This window comes from Acinonyx jubatus, chromosome A2, assembly GCF_027475565.1.
Source record: "Acinonyx jubatus isolate Ajub_Pintada_27869175 chromosome A2, VMU_Ajub_asm_v1.0, whole genome shotgun sequence".
Taxonomy (NCBI): Eukaryota; Metazoa; Chordata; class Mammalia; order Carnivora; family Felidae; genus Acinonyx; species Acinonyx jubatus.
In genome coordinates this window covers 28,635,062-28,660,575 of record NC_069383.1, presented here as the reverse complement: position 1 = coordinate 28,660,575, position 25,514 = coordinate 28,635,062, and the positions used below count along the sequence as shown (strand labels likewise).

General features: G+C 39.1%; 1 protein-coding gene and 1 long non-coding RNA gene across 16 annotated transcripts in view; both read right to left on the bottom strand.

Annotated features, from left to right (window-relative positions):
* Positions 1-25,514, bottom strand: part of CADPS2 (calcium dependent secretion activator 2) — a 535,106-nt gene that overhangs the window by 461,504 nt on the left and 48,088 nt on the right. The window lies entirely within an intron of this gene.
* Positions 19,336-24,765, bottom strand: LOC128314729 (uncharacterized). Its single transcript, XR_008296687.1, has 3 exons — positions 24,579-24,765; positions 21,872-24,479; positions 19,336-21,831 (listed from the first exon to the last, which is right to left on the bottom strand). It is a non-coding gene; the product is annotated as an uncharacterized LOC128314729 (long non-coding RNA).

The window sequence follows — 25,514 nt, the reverse complement described above, 5'->3', positions numbered from 1 at the left end:
TATGCTGTATGAGACTGTGCTGGTGGTTACGAGTACAAACGACTCATTTGTAATGCATGAGGTTCAGATGCTGAAGTTCTTCCTTTAACACCACAGTTTTCCAGAAGAAATTATTTTTCCACTATGGCATACAATATTGTCTAACTTTCAGAGCACCTGGGTGGCTCAGTTAAGCATCCCACTCTTGATTTCAGCTCAGGTCATGATCTTTCTGTTGGCGGGATAGAGCCCTGTGTTGGGCTCTGTGCTGACAGCATGGAGCCTGCTTGGGATTCTCTCTCCAGCCCTCCACCCCCACCCCCCACTCTAACTAAAATAAATTAAAAAAAAAAGATTGCCTAACTTTTCAATTTTACACTATACAACACACTGGGGAAGCCATAGATGGGATGAGATAGTATTCTTTTCAGAGATAAAAACACAAAAGTTTCTAAACCTTGCTATTCTTAGTTCTTCTTTTGAACATTCCCACCACCCTTGGGTTGATAGTCAAGGTCAACTAAATCTTGAGTTCATTCTGAATTGGGCCAAAGGTTAGGAGTGAAACTCATAGGCAGATATACCAGCACAGCAACTAACAGCCAACTGCCAGAGTAACAGCTATTCAAACACAATCGGGAGAAAGAGTACACAGGATGCCATTACCAAGTACATCGTGATTTAGCAACTTTCTCAGCATTTTATTGCTATTTAATTATCCTATTAAGAACAGCAAGACAGGACAAAAGAATTTTCGTACAGCCTATCTTGGAAGTTTTTCAATTTCAGAGTAAATTTTAAAATTAAAAAAAATGAACTCAATCTAATTATAAACCACAGTCTCAAATGTTTGCTCGGAATTGAAGGCACTTAAATTTTATAAATTACTAAATGGGTTGAGTAAATCACAAATGCATCTTCATCTCCATGTTAGTAATTAAATGATTTATAATCATCTAATTATTTCTCAAAATCTCTGGTGGAGAAAATACATTTTATACTAGTGGTTGATGTCTTAAGGGAACTAAATCAAGTGGCTAAGTCAGTCTCTAAACAACAGACCAAATCCCACATATTTGCTTTGTGTTGAATATTAAAAAGAAATGAACCTAAAAACAAAAGGCAGACTCAGTGTCTGTCAATCAAATCACAATCTTGTATACCAAGCAAAATGTATTCCCAAGTATATGCTGTGGCGAACAGAGATCACCATTACTCTGGTAACAAACTTACACTACTGTTAGTAAAAATTCAACAGGCTTTAAAGAAGCACCCATAAGATTCTCAAAGGTATTTAGTAGCATGAAATTATGGATTTCAAGTAAATTAGATCTGATGTCTTTCAAATAGCTTATTTTGTTAAAGCAAAAAAATTGAATTAGAACATGTTCCGTTTAAACATAAACGGAGCAAATGAAAGGTAGATCGCTCATCCAAAGCCAAGAAACAGGAAAGCATCTAGTCTCTCAAGATAAACTGATCATTCTAACAGCACTATGTTTACCTCAACTTCTAGTCAACACACCATGGATAAGATTTGTACAATTCTAATGTGATTCCTGACTGCATGTCTGAGCATTCCAGTAGGAATCCTTGAGTTCATGCAAAGACCACCGAGTGCAAACGAGGAAACATAAAAGTTGTACCTTTCAGCCATTCCATATATAAATACACATACACACAAACCTAAAACACTACAGATTTATGGTGTCCAGTGTCTAAAAACATTACTCAAGGCCCCTTATGATTTCACAGATTTTCGCATTTCTTCCCACTTTCACGGTTTAAAATTCCTTGGTACATCTCTCCAACCCCTAACCTTTGAACATTATTCTTTGACTAACGTTCAGACATGGAATCCTCCTCTTCACATTATCCTCAAGAACTCTAACTCCATGGTAAAGCTCTAACAATTTCTTTTCTTCCCTAACTCATTTTAAATATCAAGAGCAAAAACCAGGAAGGAAGGCTCTATGAGCCTCCCTGAACACACCATCCTCGACTCAGCCATCATTGCTTGCTCAAGGCCACAGCTCACTCAGCCCCTGGAGCAAGGTAATAGGCTACTCTCCTTGATGAAAAGCCAAAGTAAGCACATAAACTTCCGCACAGACTAAGACATTAACTACCAGCTGAAATGAAATTCTTTAGAGGGGAACCACCACTACCTGGATGATATTTACAGCCTCTGTCTCTATATCAACCTATATATAGGTCCTTTATTATCCCAAATGCTGCAAAAGCAAATGGAAGGTTAGTCTTCACAAAGCGTTAGCCAATGCAAAACATTATAAGGTAACCTTTTGAACAAAAGAAATTCTACCATGGACTCCATCACAAGTTTTGTAGACCCAATTGTATTGGAACTCTGGAGACTTCCATTTTATTTTATGTATTTTTAAGTTTATCTATTTTGAGAGAGAGAGAGACACACACACACACAGCTGGGGGGAAGGCAGGGGCAGAAAGAAAGTGAGAGCGAGTGAGAGCAAGAGCTAGAGAAAGAAAAAGAGCGAGAGAAAGCGAGAGAGCGAGAAAGAGCTAGAAAGAGAAAACGAAAGAGAAAGCGAGAGAAAGTGAGCACGAAAGCACGAGTGTGAAAGCGGGAAAGAGCGAGATAAAGAAGAGCAAGAGAAACAGAGCGAAAAGGAGCGAGCGCGAAAAAGAGCGAGCGCGAAAAAGAGCGAGCGCGAAAAAGAGCGAGCGCGAAAAAGAGCGAGCGCGAAAAAGAGCGAGCGCGAAAAAGAGCGAGAGAAAGAAAGGAAAAGAGAGAAAAAGAGAAAAACAGAAAGGAAGGGGGAGAGAAAGAGAGCAAAAGCGAGAGAGAGAGCAAGAAATCCCAAGCATGCTCCAAGCTGCCAGCACAGAGCTCAATACGGAGCTTAAACTCACAAACTGCAAGTTCATGACCTGAGCCGAAACCAAGAGTCAGATGCTTAATCAACTGAGCCACCCAGGTGCCCCACTTCCATTTCATTTTAAACTCTACTTCATGGAAGACTTGTTCCAGGAAGAAAATAAAAGCTCCGTTATGGGAGGAGTGTTTGAGTTTTCCTGAGCTCATAAAAGATTTATGCAAACCTTCTTTACCTGCTGCTTGATTTTTCCAAGACAGGAGGGTGAAGAGAAGTCTCCCTTTGCAGAAAGCACTTAACAGTTACTTTGGACAGCTAGGTGGGGACCCACAAAAAGCCCTCTATACAAGGAGTACTAGTGAAATCATCTGTTCAGGTATAACCCACATTTAGAAAAATGATCTTCCATTGTTAAAATATTGGTCACATTTTCAGTCACATGATAAACCTAATGGCTTTATAAACAAAATCAGATTCAGGTTTATAATCTTCCTACCTTTCAATAATACAGCACTTTTCTTTAAATACCAACCCTGAGATATTGCCAATCTATCTGAAAATATTAATTATAAAACACAGTTCCCAAATAATGCAAGAAACACAAAACACAGTATTTTTTATGAGAAGATGAAAGTATATTTTTAAGGAGTATAGCTCATTAAGCAAATATAGAACATTAACCTAAAGAATTAAAATGGAACTAAATTCAACAAAAATCTTTTCATCAAAAGGCCTGAACAAGGAGATAAAAACATTAGCCATGGCACTCCAATCAGTCAACATATAACCTAACAATTAAAACTCTTTAAAATATTCAATTGCTCACTTTCTCTTCTAAGTGGTGAGGTTCAATGCCTTATATTTACACTTTTTCCCCAGGTAATACCTTTATCGGTGTGGGGAAAAAAGTCACCAAACCTCAGGCTGGGGAGATAAATCTACAGCTCCCGGCCCCAACACCTACCAGCTAAGGAACTTTAGAAAGGCTGCTTGTGGCTTCTCAGAAGGAAAACACCTAACACTCCCTTGTCCTGGAAAGTTAATATATGCAGGGGCACCTGGGTGGCTCAGGCGGTTAAGTGTCCGACTTTGGCTCAGGTCATGATCTCGCAGTTCGTGAGTTCGAGCCCCGCGGCTCTGTGCTGACAGCTCGGAGCCTGCTTTGCATTGTGTCTCCCTCTCTCTGTCCCTCCCCACTTCACATACTCTCTCTCTCTCAAAAATAAATAAAAATATTTAAAATAGATATATATGCAAACAGTGCTCCATAAATACCATTTACACATAAGCCATTTTCACTGTCTACAATCTAGTTCAATACTTGGAATATATTACTCAATAAACGGATACATCCAGAGTCACAATACTAGTTTCTATTCCTGTTTCATATTTGATTCACATGAGAAATATTTTGATAAATGTAGTCATGTTGGAAAATTTAACATCTCCGATTTCTTTAAGCACAGTACACAATCTAACTTGTCAAAATAAAGGAGAAATTTTTACCTCCCAAATTAATACTCTGTTAAAACACGTACGTAACCTTTAACAAACACTGATCAAGTTCCAGGACAGGGATTCTTAAACTTTAACATTCACGTGAGTCACCTGGGAGTCTTTTTAAAATTCAGATTCCGGTTCAGTAGATACCTGAGAATCTGCATTTCTCACAAGCTCCTAGATAATAATGTGCCTAACCCCACTAATGTTTATGCCACGAATGTACAGACGGTCCAGTATGTTAGAAATATCCTAATGAAATCTGTTACATTAACAGATTAAAGAATAAATGTCATGTGATCACATCAATGCTTAAAAGGATCTAAGTAATTCATCACCCTTTGCTAACAAAATGTATTTAGCAAGGACCAGTATTCAAGGGTCTTCATGTAGTAAAGGGTATCAAAGTGTACCTAGCACAAATCTCCCACACAATTAGCCAGAAGATATTAGGTATGCTCTCATTTAAATTAGGAAAAAAAAAAACAGGATCCCTAGTGCCATTGCTACTACTCACTTACTATATTTTTAGTCAATGCAGTAAGAAAATGCATTAGTCAAAAATATACATTTTAAAAAAAGGAAAACTTAAATTGGTATTTACTGGAAATCAGATCCATATGGAAAGTCAAGAGAATTTTTAAACCCTAAGGCTTCAGTAAGGGCTTCAAGACCTACAACTAACAGTATTCAAAAATCTTATAGAAAAAACTTAAAATGTCTCAAAGGTGTCAATATGGGTAAAATCTTAAAAATTCAAAGATGTAAAAATAACCTGAATAGAGTGTTTATGTTTCTACTATGTGGACAGTACTGTGAATAATACTATACTGTGGGTGCCAAATATCCCCCTGAAATTACCCTATGTGGGCAAAAAAAATTAAAGTTAAAAAAAATAAAGTCCAGCTTTCTAAACTAACACTGAACCCATGATTCATTTTCAAAGCAGAAGGAGAAATACTCAAAGATCTCTTCCTTTTAACAACAAGCTGAGGCCACGGCTGCCTCAGGAACTTTGCACTTCCTATTCTTTCTGCCTCAAATGCTCTACCTCAGTCTTCTGTAACAGCTGGCCCAGTCTCACTACTGGGACCTCAGTTCAAAAAATTTTTCTGAATTCCCTAATGTAGATATGCACCCACATGCCTTTACACACCCTAGGTATAGGTCTATCCCATTATAAATGTCCAACCATAAGTATCTTCTCCCATCAGAAGCTCCATCACTGAAGAAATCACATCTCCCCTGTCATCTCTGAGACTTGGCATAAAGCCTGACACACAGGTTTGTTTAAAAAGGTTCTTCAAGGGGAGCCTGGGTGGCTCAGTCAGTTAAGCGTCCGACTTCGGCTCAGGTCATGATCTCGCGGTTCGTGAGTTCAAGCCCCGTGTCGGGCTCTGTGCTGACAGCTCAGAGCCTGAAGCCTGTTTCAGATTCTGTGTCTCCCTCTCTCTCTCTGACCCTCCCCTGTTCATGCTCTGTCTCTGTCTCAAAAATAAATAAATGTTAAAAAAAATTTTTTTTAAATAAAAAAAATAAAAAGGTTCTTCAAAACACTTTTTTAAATATTAGCCACCATCCAAATATAAGTAGTTGGTTGGTTAAATAGTTACACATGCATACAATGGCATCGACCATTAAAATGATAGCCCTGAAAAGTAGTTAAGGAAAGCTGGTAAAGTACAGAACACAGACCACTATCCCTTTTTATAATCAAATTCGTGTATACAAAAGGATACAGTTCTTACAATGACTACCTTTATTAACATGTTGTGATTTCTCAAATTTTTATTTTACTGTTCTAAAAAATGGTTTTTAATAAGAAACCAATATGGATGCATTATTATATGCATGTATTTTTAAGGATCTAGGCCTCTTCACTTCCCCATCTCCCCCCTTATTGCCTTGTCATACTGTAGATGAACTCAAAAATTAACTTTTAAAAATTAAACCGGTGAATACAAGTCATACAGCTCAGTGCTGTTTGTAGAAATTCACTTAATCCCTTACCTTGCTGCTTAAAAAAAAAAAAAAATGTACATCTTAAGTGAAAAAGTACATATTGCCAGTATTCTGTAAAGAGTAATCACAATCTGGCAAGACTCATTTCTTCCTTCGCAAGGTAGAAACAGTAACCACCTGCCTAAATCCTTGTCCTGGTAATCTAAGATAAAGAGTAGGGAAGAAAACATTCTATTATGGAACTCACTTCGGGATCTGAAAGAATGTCAGGTTGCTACCACTGTGAAATAGAGCTGGTCATTCTCCATGGTGTTTTCTCTTGATTATGTATGATAACGTGACATACCCTTACTCACAGTAACCTTTAACCACTAGATGGTGAGCTCAGGCCTCTGACATCACTGGTCTCTTCAACGGAAAGAGGTTTGAGAAAGAAGACCCTCAATTTAAAATTAAATTGCTTCAATTAAGAAAACAAGGCACTGTCAACTGAGTATTATACACACTTCAGAGCTGTCAACATTCTTTTAAATAACCAAGATGAATGCCTGGCTCTTCCAGTGTATTTATGCTCCATTTTAACTGTGTTGGGGGGGATGATTCCTGAATGGAAAGAATCACAAACATGTTTGCACTAAGGCTTTTTGCTTTGTGACTAACAGCTATACTCCCTCTGGCCAAATGGTGGGAAAGGGCCATCAATCCACTGTGGTCAGTGTCCCCAGCCATCACAATGCTCTTGGTCTGTCCCTGACTGAGGATAGGACTGAACCTGAACTCTAAGTTCAGAAAAGTCCTAGACAAAGCTTTAATTCTGACCCCTGCACTTCCTTTCCCCACATCAGCGCAAGGCAATGGCATAACCAGTATTTCTCTAGAAGAAAAAAACAAGTTAATTTACTCTAAGCTTTTAAACATCCTTTAAAATGACTTTTTGTAAAATAACTTCTTGTAAGCCAAAACAAGGCAAATCTATAAATATCTACCAGAAGTTTGAATATCAACATTCATAACCACTAAATGCTACATTTTTACAACCACAGATATAGACTGAGTTTTCTTTTAGGAAAGTATTTTTAATGTAATAGATTATCTGCTCTCTGAACTCCTGTGCAATTGAATGGCTGACAGTTCTAGTTGAAGCCAAGAGATCAACTTACCATTATTTTTTAAATTTTAATATTTTTGAGAGAGAGCAAGCGAGCACGAGTGAGGGAGGGGCAGAGAGAGAGAGGGAGACACAGAATTGGAAGCAGGCTCCAGGTTCTGAGCTGTCAGCACAGAGCCCCATGCGGGGCTCAAACTCACAGACTACGAGATCATGACCTGAGCTGAAGTCGGACGCCTGATGACTGAGCCACCCAGGCACCCCTAGAATATTTCTTCAATAGCATTTTAAGGAAATGACAAGGATTTTTGGCTACATACTGGAGTATGCAGTATTAAGTCAATGAAGCAGAAAATATTTCAGCCTTTCTTAAACCTCTAAATTACCGTGATTGGAGATTACTACTCTAGATTATAACAGATGTCCTAAGGACACTATGTACCATGGAGGGTCAGTTTCCCTATGTTAATGACTAGACTGACATGCCTCAAATTCTTATACACCTGATCGGATTTTCTGGTCTTGCCTCGAGATCAACTATCCTTTTTCCCTGTAATCTCTTTGCTACCTCTAGAAGTTCTTCTCACCTGCTTGCCATTTCTAATACCATACACTTAAACTAGATTGGTTAGAATCATAAGGGAAACCGTAAGTAAACTCTAGGGATTGGTAGGGAGCATTTAAAAAAAATTTTTTTAGACGTTTACTCATTTTTGAGAGACAGAGCATGAGCAAGGGAGGGGCAAGGGAGAGACAGAATCCGAAGCAGGCTCCAGGCTCCGAGCTGTCAGCACAGAGCCCGACGTGGGGCTCGACTCGAACTCACGAACTGTGAGATCATGACCTGAGCCGAAGTCAGCCGCCTAACCGACTGAGCCACCCAGGCGCTCCTGGTAGGGAGCATTCTTAATCAGAAGAATATATTATCTCAGAAGGACCTTTATTGTATTTATCAATATTGTCCACTTAATATTAGTTCTAGTTAATAACAGAAGACACATGCACAAGTTTGAGAGCAAAACTCACAGGCTTTCTTTTATTTCTACAGCCTACACCCAACATGGGTGATAAGCATGGGAGAGTTCCTTCAGGGTTTTTTTTATTCTTCTGTATATTCAATAGCAAAACGTAATTTATCTGGACCTAAGCTAATTTTAACGGTAGAACCAAAGATCAAAACCCTCCATATTTATTCATTTACAAGTTAAGTGTAGTCCTCCCAAATCATTACCCTGACAGGTCATAACCATCTTTCCTGGTTAGAATTCAAGTAATTAGATGACCACAACAGGTATCAGAAGTCACAAAAACAGGGTCTCAGAACTATCAAGGGCTGGTGAACAACCAAGGGCTGAACAACCCTGAACAACAAACAAGGGTGAACAACCCTTGTTTGTTTGTTCAACAAACAAGGGTGAACAAGGGCTGGTGAACAAGGGCTGCCAAGTGCCAACATTACACACTGACCAGTTACTAGGAAATAGGCACCTTTCATCTCACAGAAGAACCCCTCTGCAAACAAAAAGGAAAATAAAATGTGCATGGATACTACCAATTTGCCACAGTCTATCCCATGCTTAAACTTGAACGGCAGGATAAAAGGACACAGGCACAATGACCTTTAACACTAGCTCTTTATAGAGGTTTTATAGGGTACTTAACCATGAACTCTCCAACAAAGCAATACTTTCTCATTGAAGTAGGAATCATGCCTTTTATGCGTATTAGTATGTATATCAGAGCACTGGATATGCAACCCTTTGTCACAGGATCCTTCTCAAAGTAAAATTAAGAGGTACTAACTCATTACTTCAGGTTTTTGGCATTCTTATTGTGGCAGAACCACCAGATAGGATGAGACTTGCATGGTCAGAAGCTCTTCGTGATGTAGTTTAAAAAACTAAGTTATAATAATTTATTCTATATAAAGGTTTCTGAGGAGTTAGATATGTTTTCCGTTTTGAGTGAATAAACCACTTTTGTGACTATCTCCATTCTACATTGAAATTTACTTCAAACTGGCAATAAAGATTTCGCCTGTCATTTCTTTTCCTGCCACCGCACCCAAACTAAAAGAAAACACATCTAACGAAGTGTTCTGATTGAAAAATAAAGGCCTGATTCTAGAATTTATTGCCTAAACAATTCCCTCTAGTAACTTCACTATACCGGCAAGGACAGTTAATGGATTTATAACATAAATGCTGTTTTAACACGGACTTAAATAACTTGATGTGTCTAAATAAACAAGTTGTTCATCTAGAATCCTGTCATCTATTAACAGCAATCCTAATGATTTTGTCTTTCTCTCGCAGTTTTCTGTAGTTGGTGATACACTCACATAGCGATCTCAGTGAACAGAATACACATAAGGAACTCATGGTTTTAGGTTAGCAGTAAGAATTTTTGCCAAAAACTACCACTTCCATAAGCTTTTCCTCTACAGTTATGACTATCCTCAAGTCTAGAAATTTGTTTAACCTATACTCCAAAGATGGGTATTTTTATTAAATGTTTATTTCCCGTGTAGTTAACCTACAGTGTTCTGTTTCAGGTGTAGAGTATAGGGACTCAACAAACCTATACATTACTCCATGCTCACCAGGATAAGTGGACTCTTAAAACCCCTTCACCTATTTCACCCATTGCCCCCTACTCACCTCTCCCTCTGGTAACCCTTGCTTTCTTCTCTCTGGAGAAGAGTGTTTTTTTGGCTTAAGCATGGGCAATATTAAAAGCAAGATAAGTCCATTGGAATTTTGTTTTTTAATTCCCAAACAATGTTAAAGACTGTTCATTTATAGGAAAGAGGGAGAGCACATAGGACAAGAAACATTCTACTGCCTCTTGGCTCCAGACCCACCATTTTTTGCCTACACTAAGAGCTGACCACGGAGAAGTATTCCTCCCTTTGCAGTGAATGTGCTATTGAACTGTCAGCAGAGGATGCTGGTGGGACATTGCAGGAGGAAGGGGCACTACCTTCCCGGTTCCAAAGTGCCTGTGTTCACTCTTTTTTGGTCCTATTACCGGCTATAAGCAGTGCAAAGACAGGGACACAGTGCTGTACCAGCTACACCCCCCCAGACCACAGACTCTCAGTGAGCTCCTAGCCCCAAATCTCAGCCCAGGCAACACTTCATTACAGCCTCCTGCCCTAGACAGTGCACACCTCAGGCCTTGCTCCACTCGGCCAGGGAAACAAGCACGTTTCCATTGCCAGAATCTTTCTGCCTCCTTCCACCATCGGGGCCCACCTGAACCCCTGAGAGGCATTCCCCGCCGACCAGACTCAAGCTGCCTCTTAGCTGGAGTAGTATCTGGCTTGCCTGGCAACTGTGGACCAGCCGTAGCCTGGAAAACTCATTTAACTTCTGCTATACCATGTGCTGCAACCATTCCTTCTATAAGGAAATCTGAATCCCAGCCCCGGAGAGGCAGCCCCCTTCAAGTTTGTTCTTTCCTTGGTTTATTAGTTCATTAGGGCTGCCATAACAATACCATAGGCTAGGTGCCTTGAACAGAAATTTGTTTTCTCCTACTTCAAGAGGTTGAGGTCCAAGGTCAAGGTGTCAGCAGGTTGTTTCTTCTAAGGCCTCTTTTCCTTGCCTTACAGATGGTTGCCCTCTTGCTGGGTCCTCAGTCTTTCTCCCATGCACATGAATCTTTGTGTCTTCTTTGGAAGTTCTCATTTCTTCTACTTGTAAGGACACTTGTCAGACTGGATTAGGGCCCACTACAGCAGCCTCATTTTAACTTGGTGACATCTTTAAAGGCCTTATCTCCAAATATGGGTATTTTCTGATGTACTGGAGCATTAGGATTTCAACATGAGAATTGTGACAGGGCACATTTCAGCCCAGAACTTGGACGCTCTGATCCATCCAACCTATCACCGAAGGTTCTGTTTATTCTTTTTATGGTAAACTGTTAAGTTTTTCTTATTCAAATTACTTTCAGTTTGTGCCTCCAGACTGAATTCTGACACACTGATGGTGTAGTTGTGTTTTAATTAGAATCCCCACCTTCTGTGTTCATGCTTTATGGAACTTCACCATTCAGTTATACATACCTTTCTGATTCAGCATTAAGAAAGTACAGTTTTATAGAATTATAGCCCAGTTCGGTTGAATTCTCTGCCACACATTTTTTTTCCAATATATGAAGCTTATTGTCAAATTGGTTTCCATACAACACACAGTGCTCATCCCAAAAGGTGGCCTCCTCAATACCCATCACCCACCCTCCCCTCCCTCCCACCCCCCATCACCCCTCAGTTTGTTCTCAGTTTTTAAAAGTCTCTTATGCTTTGGCTCTCTCCCACTCTAACCTCTTTTTTTTTTCCTTCCCCTCCCCCATGGGTTTCTGTTAAGTCTCTCAGGATCCACATAAGAGTGAAAACATAGGGTATCTGTCTTTCTCTGTATGGCTTATTTCACTTAGCATAACACTCTCCCGTTCCATCCACATTGCTACAAAGGGCCATATTTCATTCTTTCTCATTGCCATGTAGTACTCTATTGTGTATATAAACCACAATTTCTTTATCCATTCATCAGTTGATGGACATTTAGGTTCTTTCCATAATTTGGCTATTGTTGAGAGTGCTGCTATAAACATTGGGGTACAAGTGCCCCTGTGCATACAGGATACTCCTGTATCCCTTGGGTAAATTCCTAGCAGTGCTACTGCTGGGTCATAGGGTAGGTCTATTTTTAATTTTTTGAGGAACCTCCACACTGTTTTCCAGAGTTCTGCCACACATTCTTAACCACCTTGACAACTTTACTGATCAAGAGCAGGAGGGCCTGGAGTACAACATTAAGAAACTGGGTAACAGCGGCTTTACTGCTAAAGTAACAAAACCAAACCCCTTCTTTGACAATACCAACGCAGATACTGAAGTGTTGTCTTGAGGCGTATTGTGGTCAAGGTCCAACTATCTCTTAGCTATAAAGTTCTCATTATAAATGTCGAACATACCAAATTCACATAGCTCTGAACACAGGCATACTCCCCACCTGACATCTTCTAAAGCCCCAGCATTTGCCACAATTTCTACACTTCAGTAAAACTAAAGATATGGAGGGGCGCCTGGGTGGCTCGGTTGGTTAAGCGTCTGACTTTGGTTCGGGTCATGATCTCATAGTTCGTGAGTTCGAGCCCTATGTCAGGCTCTATGCTGACAGCTCAGAGCCTGGAGCCTGCTTCAGATTCTGTGTCTCCCTCTCTGCCCCTCTCCCCCCCACTTACACTCTGTCTCTGCCTCTCAAAAACAAAGAAACGTAATTTTAAAAAATGTTTTTAAACTACAGATATTGGACAAACTTATGGAAAGCGGGATTTCAAGGGCTCAGTCTTGGCACTAGGAATGCTCATTATTACTAGACTGTTTCTATGTATTTTCCATAGAAAGAGTAAAAGAGCTAGGAAATAAGGATTTTAAATATTTTATAGGGAGAGATAGGATTTTGATGTACAGGTAGTGTTCATACATATGGAGATTCATACTGATAATTCTAATTTAAATTTAGGACCACCAAGGGCTTGTCTTCTTAGGACACTGGCAGACTTCTGGAGTACTTGCCAAGCTCTAACTACCTGGTCACCAAAAGGAGGCTATGCCGAGTTAATAACTCATTATGCTCTAGATCTGTTTCATGTGGTTTTCTGCATGTGTGCCATATATCATTTCAGACCACAAAAATAAAAATTTACTAAAAATTTAGAAGATGGCAAGGGTCTATGGAAAAAATACTGCCTCACATCTTAGTATGAAACAGCTTTGTATGTGGCACCTGGATGGCTCAGTTGATTAAGCGTCCAACTTCAGCTCAGGTCATGATCTCATGGTTCATGGGTTCAAGCCCTGCGTCACGCTCTATGCTGACAGCTCAGAGCCTGGAGCCTGCTTCGATTCTCTGTCTCCCTTCTCTGCCCCTCCCCTGTTCACACTCTCTCTCAAAAACACAAAACAAAATAAAAAGAACATTAAAAAAGAAACCACTTTGTAATGTATTTAAAAATACCCACAAATATCAACTGTCAAGCCACAAAAAGAGGAATCTTAAATGTCTATTACTAAGTGGTTTTTTAATATACGGAGATGAAATATCTTGGAAAATATTGTTTTATTACATTACCCACTGCTAAAACTAATTAGGGCAATAATTTGCTAAACTGAGCAAACTCCTCTATTATTTATTCAATCATTTAGATCATTTACTATTGCTTTTTCCCCTTTTAAAGATTCTAGTATTCTGGGTCCTCAGCTGATTGGGATTTTCAACTTATTTCTTCCCCTCCTGTATGTTTCCTTTCATACAATTTGGTAGACTGAGGTTCCAATGGACTAAATACCCTACTTGTCCCAACACATGTTCAGTGATTTCTGCTATCAATTCCCTATCTGCATGATGGTATACACATCCATCAAGGTTATATAGGTTGATCAGTTATTCTAAAGGATTTTCATGATATACTGACAGAAAACAGAACTTCAAAGAACAGAAATAGTCTTTCCTTCTAGTTAGCTATAGATCTAAAACTATGAATAAATGCTAAAGGCTGGTAAATGCTATAGAAAACAAAAATAGCATAAAAGAACTTTTTAACATGGGAATTGCAATTAAAAACTTCCTATGAAAATGGGTGGGGAGGGGGTCATCTTTATGATAGATACAACACTTTGTTTTTCAAAATCTTTATATAGTACCCAACACATACTATTTATTCATCCTATGTTTCAGCCATACTATCTTCCAGTTATTACAGATTAGATGCTAAAAAGATCTCGTTTCATTACTAGTACTATGGTTTCTTAAAATTAGGGTCATTTTAAATTAAATATAGTGTCCTCCTATGAACTTTCTCTATATAACCAACACTACTATTTGTTAACACACCCTGAAAACCTAGTAGTTATTTTTGGTTGGCTCTCAATGTGCTATTTGTCAACTGCTCCTTGGACCTCCTAAAGCTAGGAATCCAATCTTCTGGTATTCTACCCAATATGGAACACTGCAGGAAAAGCTATGAACAAAGACCAAGGCCCTACCACTTTCCATTCTTCTTCCACTCAGATTTTAAAGCAGCATAGGTAGAAAGATTTTTCAAAGACAACATTACCTTAGAGAAAAGTACAAGCTAATTATGTCTTTATCTACAGCCAAGTCCCTTTTGACCCTTCCCTGCAAGATGTAAATCAATACCTGCATTTATAGGGTTTTTCTTCTCCTCCTACTCCCTGTTCAGAAATGAAAGTGAGTAAGGACACTTTCATTTTCCACACAGCTCCAAATTATATCAACAGACTATACTTATATTGCTTAATTATGCTAATTTGTGATACTTACTCTTAAGTCTTTTTACTAAAATGTATTTCTAGCTGTTTGCTAACCATAAATGGAGTGTTCATTGTTCTCTAGTCAAAAAAACACTCAAAACCACTATCACTTGTAAATTACCTTGCTTATTTACATTAAGAATCTTTTAAGTATAGATATTGTCTTAAAAACTGAACTGTAACATCAAGAAACTGGACTTCAGTAAATGCCTGGAAATGCATGCAGGCTATCAAGGGGGTATTCTGACAATACCACTGCACTAAAAAAACTGTACCGTCTGTGTTCACAGCTTGGTCTCAATTGCCCTTCAGGACTTTATTTGATAATACCATTCTTAGTATTACCCCCAAAAAACTGGGTACTGGGAAATACTTTAATAAAGAATTTTTTAAGTTACAGATATACTAACTTTTCCTCCCCCCCCCCCCCCTTCAAAAACAGGCCTTCCTCTTTAAACACGGGAAAATGAGTATGTCCCATAAAAATGTTAACCAGGGAGAAATGAGGTCTGACCTAAAGTTTGGGGTTTTTTTTGTTTTGTTTGGTTTTGAAGGGTTTATTTTTGAGGGAGAGCAAGCAAGCAAGCAAGCGGGGAGGGGCAGAGAGAGAGAGACACAGAATCCAAAGCAGGCACCAGGCTACGAGCAGTCAGCACAGAGCCCAGCGCAGAGCTTAAACTCTGAAACCACAAAGATCATGACTTGAGCCACCCAGGTGGCCCTGACTTAAAGTTTTAAAATAATGTTATCCATGCTGGCTTTTAATCAGAAGTATTTTGGGGGTAGTTTTAGGTTGACAAAATGAAGGGAAAGGTACAGAGATTTCCCATAGAAACCCTCCTACCCCAACACACACAGCTGCCTCATTACCAAAATCCTCCAGAATAGTGTATTTGTTACAGTTGATAACCCTACATTGACATCGTAACCCCCCAAAGGACTCAGTTTACCTGAGGCTTCACTCTTGGTGGCATTCATTCTATGGTTTTGGACAAACGTATACTAATGACACATACCCATCATTAATGGTATCAGTGTTTTCACTGCCTTAAACCTTCTGTGCTATGCCTATTCATCCCTCCCCTTCCCTAGCCCTCAACCACCATTTATCTACTTTCCCTATAATTCTGCCTTTTCTAGAACATTGTAATTGGAATCCTACAGAAGCCTTTTCAAATCAGTTCCTTCACTTCGTAATATGCGTTTAAGGTTCCTGCACATCTTATGGCTTCATATTTCCTTTAAACAGTGAATAACATTTCACTGTCTGGATATACCAGCTTATTTATCCACTCACCTACTGAATAATATCTTGCTTGCTTCTAAGTTTTGAAAATTATGAATAAAGCTGCCATAAACATGTATGTGCTGATTTCTGTGTGAGCTTAAGTTTTCAAGTACTTTGGGCAAATACTAAGGAGTACAATGGCTGGGTTGTATGGTCAGAGTATGTTCTTTTTGTAAGAAGCCATCATACCATCTTCCAAAGTAGCTGTACCATTTATAGTCTCACCGGCAATATAAGTGCTTGTTGCTCTACATCAGCATTCGGTGTTGAGGTTTCAAGTTTGGGCCATTCTATGGTATGCAGTGGGAGCTCACTGTTTTAATTTGCTTTTCCCCTAGGTTTTAAAGTTTATTTATGCACAGCATGCATGAAGAGGGGAGGGGTAGAGAGAGAATCCCAAACAGGCCCCACACTGCAAGCACAGAGCTCAACATGGGGCTCTGAACTCATGAACCATGAGATCATGACCTAAGCAGAAATCAAGAGTCAGACGCATAACTGATGGAGCCACCCAGGCACCCTTCCCCCAGTTTTTAAAAAAAATTACTTCATTCATGTGTGTATAGTGATGTGGGGGGCAAAACTAGTCCTCTATTTCCATTTTAAAGCTGAGTAAAATGAGGCTTAGAAGTGGGCCCAAATCATAAAGCCAGCATGCAGAACCTGATTACAAAGCCTAACTACATCAAGCTATTCTGCCTTCCAACTAATATCTCGCTAAGTATTCTGAACAACAAAAGTCAAGCAGACAATATTCTCGGAAGTAGTATTAGCAAAATCCTACAAAGAGAGGAGATATACTTAAAGCAGATCACATAAGCAAAATAAGAAGTCTTCTCAATTTAGTGAAGCCTGAAACAAATGTAGAATTTTCAAGTATCAACTGAAATACTCTAAGAAGCATCTTAACTGCACCACAACCATAATGGTGTCAACAGACTATAAAATCTACATTACAGGGGCCTAGCATACTTTCTAGGAGACATGGTATTCTCATGTTTAAAAAAAATTTTTTTAATCTAGTATATTATTCACAACACACCAAAATTCTATGAAGTTAAAACTTGCATCCACAATTTTGCTATGACACAGCCATGCCATGTATCTGTATACTAGGACTACTTCTGCACTACCACAGTGGATACAGAGACACTATGGCCTACCAAGCCTAAAATGTTTGAATTTGTGTATATTGGTATATATACACATACTAATCTATTTTGTTGTGCAATTTTAAAGACAGCCAGCATTTCACTATTTTTATTACAAGTTCCTGTGAATCAAGAAACTATGATATTCACATACAGTTGTCATGTTATTAAATTGATTGTATTTTGGTTCATGGAAACCTCCTTTAGACACTTTTGATTCAGGGTCCCTGTACTCGCAACAGGATGAGTGGGAATTTTTCCTAGATCAGTCCAACAGAGCTTTAGCACAAAGCGTGAAGGAAAATACAACTGAAGCAGGCAGCTTTACAGGCAAAAACCAAGATGTATTTAAGAGGTAAAGTGGGGGGTGGGGGGGAAGGCTTCTGCATGCTTAGACTTTGCAACATAGCTACAATAAAGTGGTTTGAATACACTGCTCCTGTAACTCACTAAATTATCATTCTACATGTATGTTTTCCTTAGTCACAATTGTTCAGAGAATCTCCAAAGAGCACCTAACTAGAGACGTACTGCTCAACTCACCCAGAATGCTAATTTGCTTCCAGAAAAAGGGTGTTCAAGGCCCCACGTAATGCTCAAGAATACACTTCAGATGATTATGCTTTGACCTCACATCTGGAAAAACTGATTTCACAAAGCTGTGCAGGAGCCAAGTTTATCTACAATTTTTAAACAAAAGATCAAAACATGACGCCTAATTTAGAAGTCAGTTAAAATATGTAATTCTTGAAGTTATTCCCCGGCTGTGGTAGAAGCAAGAAATGCTGTAAGCAGGTGAAACCATACAGATATACAACAGAACTAGACCTGAAAGGGAGGGAAACAAATGAGCCATGGCTAATAATGAAAAAACAAAAATTTATCATACATTCCAGAGAACTGTTAAACCTTGACAAGTACGGAATAAACCCACCAGGTCCTTCATGGTTAGAAGACTTGACCAATTACCCCACCTCTAACCTGGCAGTCACTGATAGCAAAGTTTCAACTCTCAGCAGCTCTAATTGCAATCATTCTGCTTAAGAATTAACCTATTGTTAGAAGAAAAGATGAACTCTACTCTCTCAAAAATTAAATGCTATTTCCTAAATTTTTTAATTCTTAGCTTTTAAAGAAATCATTTCGTGTCAAGGCATGTGCTCCAAAATACTCAATCCTTATCAGTAGAGAAATACCTGATGCTCACCTCACATGTTCTTAATTGCACAATGCGTTTCCATTTGGGAGGGGGGTGGCAGGGAAAATTCCCTTGCCTCAGTTTCCTCCACTGTAAAAGTGGGGAGACCAGAACTTAACTCTTAACCTTGAGGTATTAGATGATAATGGTATACCTTGTTTAACCACTGTCTTAGCATATAAGTGATTAATAAATTGCAATGTGTCTGTAAAGTCTCAATACTGGGAATGAAAAAGTAAGCTAATCAGGTAATAAAAAGTTATGAATATAGCCTGTCCCTCTCTCCCAGATAGTTTGCCTAGAAGAGTCTCAAGTAAACAATGCTTCTAATTTTGAAATATGCATACAAATCCCCGGTTGATCCTGCTGAATGAAGAGTCTAATTCAATAGGCTTGGGGTGGGGCTAGAGATTCTGAATTTCTGAAGGTAACTGCCCTACCTGTCCACAGTCCCAGTAGCAGGGCTCTGTAACTATGGAGGAAGATCAGCTCCAATTCACGAGGTTATTTTTGTTTCAAGATACAGACTCCATTGGGTGCGTTAACAAATGTTAACAAAATGTAACCTGCAATGGACCTAACTTTGGAGCTGGGTCTCTGAAAAAGTCTCTTGCCCACTTTGCACCAGTTTCTGGGTCCCTCACCATTTACTCTAGTAGTTGAGTATCATATCATAAGAAGGGTAAAAGCAGTGCTGGGTTTTCAACAACCACAACAGCTGCTACAGCAGCAGCAGCTACAGCAGCAGCAGCTGCTACAGCAGCAGCTGCTACAGCAGCAGCAGCAGCAGCTGCTACAGCAGCAGCAGCAGCTACAGCAGCAGCAGCTGCAGCAGCAGCAGCAGCTGCAGCAGCAGCAGCAGCTGCAGCAGCAGCAGCAGCTGCAGCAGCAGCAGCAGCTGCAGCAGCAGCAGCAGCTGCAGCAGCAGCTACAGCAGCAGCTACAGCAGCAGCTACAGCAGCAACAACGCCTCACACTGTGGGGTTATGCTGTCCCTCCCACTCAGAGCTCCAGTTCCACGCCTGACCTTCCCAAACCTTGTGACTTGCACAGGCACAAGGCATGGACTTGCAATTGCTCAAGCTCAACCTCCAAGTACCCTCCAGTACTCCTTCATCTTCAGCTTAAGAATTAGTCTGGCAATCATTTAACAATCAGGAAACAGTGAGGACAGAAGTGATGAGGAAAAAAATATCATGGTGCTTTCATTTAATGTATTATTTCTCACAAAAGTCACCCAAGATAAATATTTTTACATCCCTCTTTCATTGACAAGATAACTAACTTAGGGAAGCCAAGAAATTTGTGCAAGGTCATGTAGCTAACAAGAGTAATTACAACATCAGGAGCATAGGGTCCATGCTCTTAACTGCACCCTGAAAAAACTTCCGCACAAGCACTGAATCTGAACTTACAATGTCAGTATGCTTTTTCTCAATGCTTTGCCAGCAAAAAAATAAACTTGTAGCATTCTGCCACTTGATCCGAAAGAAATGATCGCTCACTCATTGTTTTAACTGCTTTTATACTTTCCCATGTTTTTGTTTTTTTGAGAGCATGTACACACAAGGCAGGGGAGCTACTAAGGGAGCCAGAGCACAAGAATCCCAAGCAGGCTCCACAACCAGCCCAGAGCCCAACTAGGAGCTTGATCTCAACCCTGAGATCATGACCAGAGCCCACAAGTCAGACCCTTAACCAACTAAGCCACCCAGACGCCCTATACTTTCCTGTTCAAGAGCCATTTACATTTATTCCGTTACCCTTTTTTATTACTCTTCCAGTTTTTAATAGCTCCTTACAAAATCAAGGTTAGTCCTTATTCTAGGTCTATGATGTGTAGCAATGATTTCCAGTTTGATTATTTCAACCTTGCTTATATCTTTGGCAAATGTATTAATGTCTTAATTGCTCCTGGGTTTTGAATTTTGTATAGGAATGCCTTCTCTATTCCTAAGGGCTTGTACTATTTCATTTTTTGTATTTGGAATTTATTCTGGATTTGGAATTAATTCTTATGCATTAACGAAGAACAAATCTAATTTTATTTTTCCATATGGCTATTCAGTGGTTTCAAAAATTGCTATTAAGTCCATTTTTTCCTCACTGATTTGATAAGCCTTTTCATACACAGTACTAGGTTTTGTGACCAATGAAACAATGTAGACATAATCTAAGAGGAAAAAAAAATCCAGACACCCTTCAATCGTTCATTGAAAAGTTCAAGGTGGAAAAATACCAAGAACAGCCAGAAAAAGCACAGTAATTGGGTGAATGGGATTATCCCACCCTGGTATTAACTACATTACAAACTCTCTAGAATTAAAAATTCTTGCAAAATTTCCAATGTTTCCACTTAATCTAGAAATCCCACCTCTACTGTATTCCAAAATATACTCACAAGAATACAAAATAACCACAGCATAAAGATAGTATTATTATAAGAGCCAACGAACTATGGTTCACCCATGCAATAATGGGTGAAAACAGTCTATATAGAGTGACCAAGGCAAACCTTATTATCAAGTGAAAAAGCACGATATACAATGTTTCAATAGGATTCTTCATAAGTGGGCACATCAAGGTTCCCAAAGGAAAAAACAAAAGCAAACAAAAAAAAACAAAAAGAAAAAACACAGATATGGTTACTTAGCCAAAAAAGGAGGGGACATCTCTGAAAACAAGATTTCTGTGAATATACCTTACTCTATAGTTTTAGTTTTGTATTTTGGAATTCATTAATTTAAGATTTTTACGGAGATCACTCCATAATCACACATAGTTCAAATAGAGAGGTCCCATGTCCACTTTGATTCATGGTAACAATTTGCAAAACCAGAGTACAATACTGAAACCAGTATATTGACATTGACACAATCCATCTAATTTAAATTTCCCCAGATTATGCATATTCCTTGTGTATGCACATTAGGTTGTAAATAATGTGGTCACCAGTGAAGGTTCCTCTAATCCAACACCGTGGGTACAAAAACCACAAGAATTCTTCAGGTTGCTTATTTAGAACATCACACATACCTTTCCTGCCACAGCCCCACCCCATCCCTAACCCCTGTTCAAAACTCATCTGTCTTTGATTTCTACAATTTTTTCATTCAAGTAGTATTGTATGGTACTTTTGCTGCTTCTGGAACAACTGAGTAGATGTCCTTTTCCCTATTCCTCCCATTAAGTACAACAGAAAATCTTGGATTTATAAAACAAGGATAAGAATATTAAAGAGAAGGCAGAAAGCTGGGAACCAAGAAATAACACTGTTTGGTTCTGCCTCTTATATTCCAGATTTGGAGCTAAAGATTTAGGACACCTAAAAACAAATGGCCCAACCCAAAAAAAGCCCTGACAAAAGGCTTCTCCAGATAACCAAAATACTAGCAAACAGGCAACTTTATTAGACAGAAGACATTTGGAATACAGTTGTTATGGCCTAAACACACACACACACACACACACACACACACACACACACACACACACACACACAAATACACAAACACAAGAAATAACCAAACCTACCTCATCTCCACCACCCAAGCCAACAAAGGTCAGGAATTCTACTTTCTCTAGAGACTTGAACACCTGAAACACTCCTGCCTAGGTTGTGCCAGAGACCACGGAGTAAGTGAGGGAAGTTGTGATTAAAGCCTACTGGGCAATGAGGAGCACCCTTCTTCCTCAATCACTAGAAGCAACACGGTAAGCCTGGACTTCAGCCCCCCCCCCCAAGGTGACATCCCTCCCACTCAGGTAGGGACAGAGGTGGCCTAGTGCAGACTAAAGACTTTCACCATCAATCAGCAGAAACACCACGGGGTCCATGCAGAGAAAAGACAAAAATTCCACCCCACCCAGCAATTAAGAACCCCCACTCACAGGTCAACTGAGGCTCACTGAAGAACCTAGACTTCTAGCTCCCCCTGCTAGCAATGAGGCAGTATCCCCGGCTCTCTGCCAGCAGCAAACACAAGCACTTAAAGTTTAACCACCACCACAGTCTTTCATGACACAAAAAGATCCAGGTTTCAATAGAAAAATAGTCATAACCAAGAACCAGGAATACTGGAAACTGAAGGGACAATCAACAGATGCCAACACTGAAATGACAGACAGATTTAACTGACAAAGATTTTTTTTTTTTAATGTTTATTCATTTTTGAGACAGAAACAGAGCATGAACGGGGGAGGGGCAGAGAGAGAGGGAGACACAGAACCAGAAAAAGGCTCCAGGCTCCGAGCCATCAGCCCAGGGCCTGACGCGGGGCTCGAACCTACGGTCCGTGAGATCGTGACCTGAGCTGAAGTCAGACGCTTAACCGACTGAGCCACCCAGGCGCCCCTGACAAAGATTTTAAAGCAGCCATCATAAAAATACTTCAAAGAACAATTATAAGTATGTTTATTAAAACCCATCCAAAAAAAAAAAAAAGCCTCAAAGAAATTAAGCCTCAGCAAGGGAAAACACAAATGGGAATCTTAGAGGAAATATACAACCAAAATTTAAAATTCCGTGAATGAATTCAATGACAGAGTGGAGGCAACAGAGGAAAGAATATGAACTAGAAAGCAGAATAGGAAATACCCAGTATGAACAAGAGAAAAAAAAAAAATCAACAGTCTCAGCAACCTATGGGTTAATAATCATCTAGCTTTTCTGTCAATGGAATCCCAGGAAAAGAGAAACAAGGGGGAGTCTGAAAAAGTACTGAATCATGGCTGAAAGCTCTCCAAATTTGCCATGGAGACACAAACCTATGGATTCAAGAAACCAAGAAAACCCCAAACACTGGATAACCCCGAAGAAATCCATGCCAAGACCCATAATAATTAAACTTCTGAAACAAAATCTGTAAAGCAGCTAAGAAAAATGACATACTTTATTGAAAATATATGTCTTATTAGCAACCATGGTAGCCAGAGTTGAGTGTTATGCAAAAGTAGAAATAAATGGCAAACCTACAATCCTATATCCAACATGTCCTCAGGAAATAGAAGGGATATCCAGACTTTCTCAGATAAATGAAACCCAGGACTTTTCACAAGCAAACCTACTTTAAAAGCAACTGAAGTGTTTTCTAGAAAACATTTGGTAGAAAAACCAAATAAACCAAAACACAGGTAAACATAATAAGCTTTCTTCCTTTTCAGATTTCTAAATTATGTTTTTTGATGGTTAAAGCAAAACACTGTTTCATATCATTCCAATGTTATGTATAAAAATATTTTTAATTGCTTCATCCATTTTGTTTTGTTTTTCAGTATATTTGACAGTGTTACATTAGTTTCAGGTGTATAGTGATTCAACTTCTCTATATATGCTACATTCACAAGTAGCTACCATCTGTCACCACAGGATACTACTCCAATATCCCTGACTGTATTCCCTATTCTGTGCACATTTCCATGACTTACTCATTCCATAACAATGAAACCACCTCCCACTCCACCTTATTAGCCTATAAACCCCACCCTCTTCCTTCAAGGCAACCTTGAGTTTGCTCTATTTAGAAGTCTGAATCTTTTGTTTTAGATTCCACAGGAGTGAAATCACGAGATATTTGTCTTTCTCAGTCTGACTTACTTAGCATAATACCCTCTGGGTCCATCAGTGTTGTCACAATTAACAAGAGCTCATCCTTTTCATGGCTGTGTAACATACTCTATATAGAAAAAGCTATCGACGCCATGAAAAACAAATAGATTCAGTAAAACTGCAGGATACAAAATTAATACCCAGGAATTAGTAGCATTTCTGTACACAAATAACAAAGCAAAATAAATCCAGGAAATAATTCCATTTAGAATAGTACCAAGAAGAATTAGACACCTAGGAATAAATGTAACCGAGGAGATGAAAGATCTGTACACCCTGAGAACTCTAGCACTCATGAAAGTGAAGAGGACACAAATGGAAAGATATTCCATGCCCATGGATTGGAAGAATATTGGTCAAATGTCTATGCTACCCAAAGCAATCTATAGGATTTAATGCAATCCTCTCAAAGTATCAACAGCATTTTTCACAGAATACTAGAATTTGTATGGAACCATAGAAGACCACAAATAGCCAAAGCAATCCTGAGAAAGAACAGAGCCGAAAATCTCCGTTCCAGATTTCCTAATCTACCACAAAGCTGTAATAATCAAAACAGTCTGGATCTGTTACAGAACAGAAACATTGATCAACAGAACAGAATATAGAGCCCAAAAATACACCCATGCTTATATGGTCAATTAATCTATGGCAAAGGAAGCAGGATTATACAACTGGGAAAAGTCTCTTCAATAAATGGTGCTAGGAAAACAGGATAGCTACATGGAAAAAAAAATTCCAACTGGACTACTTTCTAAAACCCTATTCAAAGATAAATGTCAGACATGAAACCACAAAACTGGACAATACAAGCAGTAATTTCTCTGACATCAGTCATAGCAACATTTTTCTAGATAGGTCTCCTAAGGCAAGAGAAACAAAAACAAAAATAAACTACTGGGACTATATCCAAATAAAAAGCTTTCACACAATGAAGGAAAATCATCAACAACAACACAAAATGGCAACCTACTGAACAGGAAAATATATTTGCACAGTATGTATGATAAGGAGTTAATATCCAAAATACATAAAGATCTTACGTAACACCAAAAACAAAACACATCAATCCAACAGGCAGAGAACTTGAATAGACATTTTTCCAAAGACAACATTCAGATGGCTAGACACAGGAAAAGCTACTCCACAGAGAATTGCAAGTCCAAACCAAAATGAGATCTCTTACACCTGTAAGGATGGCTAAAATTAAAAAAGAATAGCACGTGTTCACAAAAATGTGAAAGGAAAGAAAGAAGCCCTCGTGTACGGTTGGTGGGAATGCAAGCCAACTGGGGTAGCCACTGTGGAAAACAGTATGTAAATTCCTCAAAAAGTTGAAAATAGAAATGCCCTATGATCCAATAATCCCATTATTGGGTATCTATCCAAAGAACACAAAAACACTAATTCAAAAAGTACATGCACCCCTGTGTTTATTGCAGCATTATTTGCAATAGCCAACATACAGAAGCAACATAAGTGCCCACTGACAGATGAATGGATCCAGATGTGGTGTATGT